This window comes from Podarcis cretensis, assembly GCF_951804945.1.
Source record: "Podarcis cretensis genome assembly, chromosome: 8".
In the NCBI taxonomy this organism is placed as follows: Eukaryota; Metazoa; Chordata; class Lepidosauria; order Squamata; family Lacertidae; genus Podarcis; species Podarcis cretensis.
Window position 1 is genome coordinate 37,214,806 of NC_137177.1, and position 4,356 is coordinate 37,219,161.

Below are 4,356 nucleotides of genomic sequence, written 5' to 3' on the forward strand. Positions count from 1 at the left end.
AGTCTGTCTTAGGGCCCCTCCAGACAACCTGTTAATTGATCCATCATCCTGATTTGCTGGCAGCAGACTGACAAAGAGGTGAGGTTATAGCTATTTGCCTTGATAGGTTTGTGGGAGCAGGGGGAGCCTTTGTTCTGCATCCATCCCCAGCTTGCTTGCAAGGAGTTTATTAATCACCAGTTCATCCCACACAACTGAATGCCTTTCCCCATTGCTTTCCAAACAGCAGAAAGCCTGATTCTTTTTCATAGAGTCATAGTTGGAAGGAACCCCAAGGATCAAATAGCCCAACCCTTGCAATGCAGGAATCACAGCTCAAGAATCTCTGGCAGATGGCCATCCAAGCTCTGCTTCAAAACCTCCAATGAAGGAAAGTCCACCACCTTCTGAGGTTTTCTGTTCCGCTGTCAAACAGCTCTTATTTTCAATGTGGATTTGTTGTGCTGGTGCAATTGGATCACTCCCACAAATTAATTACACCCAGAGCAGGCAGGAGACGCTTAGCCCTGTTTTAGCACCACTGGCTTGTCATTGTGAAAATAGGGGTGAGGAAGGGAAAGTCGTGTGTGTGTGTGCGTGTGTGTGTGTGTGTGCATGTGTGTTTGTATATGTGTGCACATGTCACGTTGAAACCCTTGGAGGAATTTAATGTCAGGCCATTTATGGAGAAAAGAGAGAGAGGCTCAATAAGGCATTTTAAAGGCAGCTGGGTGGCTTGTGAGGCCAAACTGAGAGCCAGCATGGTGTAATGTCAGGCCAGGACCTGGGAGAGACCAGGGTTCAAATCCACACTTGGCCAGTATGCTCACTGGGTGACCGTGGGCCTGTCATTGCCTCTCAGCCTAACCTCATAGGGTCATTGTGGGGATTAAATGAGTAGGGGGAGAACCATGTACACCACCTTGAGGTCCTTGGAGAAAATGTAGAAATGCAATAAATAAAACAACCAACTGGATAGCTCAGGTGGTGCTGATAACACCAAGGCTGCAGGTTTGATTCTCTTATGGGACAGCTTCATATTCCTGCATTGCAGGGGGTTGGACTAGACGATCCTCAGTATTTTCTATTTCCACATGGGGTTGTGTGTGTGTTTTATTTTTAAAAGTCCTCATGAAAATTCATCAGCATTTTAGTGTGAACTTCTCCTAAGATTCACAATTTTGTATGCCATTGTGCCTAGCATACACATGTCTTACAAAGTGATTTCCCCTTATACAGTGTATTTTTGGAAGTTATTTTCATGCATCTGTGCCTTTTTAACACACGTTTTATCCTACTACATACCTTTCTATAAACATTCCCTGGTTGGAGAAACTACATTTGCAAAATTCAGAGAAGAGAGAATTTCAAAGAACAGCTGTGTTGCTGTCCACATATTTACTGAGAAGGTGGGAATTAGGTGTCGGAACTCTACTCCACCCGGTCGAGTCTTTGGAATCTCCTCCGACGGTGATTAACGACCTAAGCATTTAATGAGGCTTCAGGCACGTTCCCATTTTGCAGAGTATCCAAACAGCAGCAGAAGAGCGAGAAATATGAGCTACATCGCTACGTTTTATTTCTAACTACACAGGACAGAAAAGAATATGCATCTGCTCTCTGTGAAAGACAGAGAACCAACTGGAACAAAGAAATAGGAAACCAGTAACATCAACATCCGTCTCCCGTGAGACTTCCAAAAGTCTGGAATGTAAACAGAATCTTGTGACTCCAAGCACTGCACAGTGGCATAACAGAAACCTAACATTAGGGCAGTTCACGCAAAGTGGATCAAATTTCTCTCCCCTCCCCATCTTTTGTCCTGCCACTTCCAGACATGGTTCTCCAAAATATTTCTCTGCCTCTGTTAGTCCTACAGGACCTTTCCCTGAGTGAGTATGTCCAGGGATGGCAGTAATGGGGTTCCCTGGAATTCTGTGCCCAGGTTTGGGGCACTTCAAAAATACATGGGGGGTTGGAATCAATGTTGCCCCATGGCAGAAGCCCCATGGAATGCAGAATGGCATTAAGACCAGGGGGAGCCATTTCCTTGCAACTGCAGCCACCCTGCCTTTCTGCCTTTCCCATCCTTCACCTTGGCAGCATTTGCATTCCAAAAGAGTTTGGCCCTGTGAGGGCCTGTCTGCAGGGTGAGTGATGCAAGCATCGGTTTTCTTCCTCCTCCCCACAGAATATAAATATAAGATAATTAACACAGAGAATGCTTAAGTGTCTAATCAATAGGAATACAAGGCATTTCCATATGTCAGGGCCTGCTGGAAAGAGGCAGCCACAGGCAGTCCCTGGGAAAGGAGATTGCACTGCCAGGCTGTTTGGAAGGGATCGAAGGCTGCCAACTCAGTCACCGCCCCCCCCCCCCCCGAAAATAGACGCAGAGCTTTTGCAAAGCCAAGTATTCAGGCTCTGTTTAATCACCCCTCCCCCAGTCAGCAGGGGCTGCCCTCTGGAAATTACCACCCGGGGGTCCCTGACTGACTGGCTTTTGGGAGGGGAGTCCTGGAGGCAGGCAGAGGCACCCACTCTGTGTCCTGCCCCCAGCAGCATCACCAAAGGCAGAAGGAACGGCACCCCAAGAACTGACCATGGTATAAGAAGATAAGAGGAACAGGAGAAGACCCCACCTGGTCTAGCATCTTGTTCTCACAGATGTCTGTGGAAAACCCACAATCAGGACCTGAGCACAAGAGCACTCTCCTTTCCCGTGGTTCCCAGCATCTGGTATTCAAAAGCATGACTGTAGGGGCAACGAATAGCCATCATGGCTAGTAGCCATCGATAGCCCTCTCCTCCTCCATGAATTTGTCTAATCGTCAGTCACTAGAAATTAATCGTCAGTCACTAGATTGGTGGCCATCGCTGCCTCCTGTGGGAGTGAGTTCCATAGTTTAACTCTGTGCTGTGTGACGAATCCTTCTTTTTATCTGTCCTGAATCTTCCAGCATACAGCTTCATTGGACTCCCATGAGTGCTAGTCTTATGAGAGGAGGGGAGAGACACGGCTTCCCCAAGCTGGTGTTCCCCATCAAGGATGCCAGAGCCCTCCTCCCAGCTGAAAGCACTCCTTCTTCAAGCAGGAGTCGAAGAAGTCAGGGGATTCTCCATCTGCATCTTTTCTTTCCTTTGAAATCCAGCAAGTCCTCTTGGAGTGACACCAGCTGTTGTGGCAATTCCACAAGGCATCTGCTCATGAACTGACAGGTTCTCTGCTCAAGTGGTTTATTATGTAAATGTTGCTCACCATAAAAATCAATGCTGTGGGTTTTTTTTGGTTTTTTTTTTTTTTGCTAAGTGGCCAATATTTATTTGGCTCAAGTGTTGTTTAATTTGATGCATTTATTAGGGGACAGTCAAATGCCCGAGCTGGTCCTTAAGCTGCTTCGTACTGCTCCCTCCATGCCTTGAAGCCTCCTGCGCTTTTGTCCCCGTGCATAACTCAAGGACGGGAGTAATTGATATGAAACTTTTAGAAATTAATTTTGCTGCATCTACCCCAAAGAGGGAGTGAGAGACTGTGGGATCATTTATAACATCACAGTTATTGGCCCTGACAAAACAATACCTTAAAAACGCAGCAAAGTAAATTATGGCGCACGCAAATGGCTCGGGCCAGCCATGGCCCTGAATTGGACGATGGCCAGGCAAGCGAAAACAAAGTAAATATGCTTTTGATATTAATAATACAGACAATATTGATCCACCAGCCAGTGTCACTTGTCTGCTCCGCGAGGAGATTGCTTCAGGCATTTTGCCCCCCACCCTTGGGGAGCCTCCCTCCTTGCAGGCCATTTAATTCCGCCAGTCTCTAATTGTATCAGACAAACCCAAGTCAAAGGAAGGGACCCCTGCTTGCCAAGGTGGGCTGTTAGTCAGAAAGTTGTCAGAAACAAAGATAACTCAATTCCTGGGTCTCGGACGCCGTTGTCTTTCTAAATGTTTATCAGATCAACATCTCCTTTGGCTCGGAGCCTGCTGTGACTGAGGGGATGTGAACTCCAATTACAGTGTCGTAATTTTTAAAAGGACCTGAGCAAATGCTTTTTGTATAATAAAGTAATAACTCCAAGAGTACTGATCTTCCTCACTGAAGGTGGGCAATGGAAGGAAACAGAAGGGGGGTATCTTGGGTTTGGTCAGTCAACCAGCAACAAATCCACCCAACAGTTAACTTTTCCAGTCCACGTTTTACCAGCTTCGGGACGCGGGTGGCACTGTGGGTTAAACCACAGAGCCTAGGACTTGCTGATCAGAAGGTCGGCGGTTCGAATCCCCGTGATGGGGTGAGCTCCCGTTGCTTGGTCCCTGCTCCTGCCAACCTAGCAGTTCGAAAGCATGTCAAAGTGCAAGTAGATAAATAGG

General features: G+C 47.0%; 1 long non-coding RNA gene across 1 annotated transcript; it reads left to right on the forward strand.

Annotated features, from left to right (window-relative positions):
• The first annotated feature begins 1,663 nt into the window (after nucleotides 1-1,663).
• On the forward strand, nucleotides 1,664-4,065 carry LOC307222918. The gene is made up of 2 exons (XR_013841902.1): nucleotides 1,664-1,871; nucleotides 2,940-4,065. It is a non-coding gene; the product is annotated as an uncharacterized lncRNA (long non-coding RNA).
• The last annotated feature ends 291 nt before the right edge of the window (nucleotides 4,066-4,356 follow it).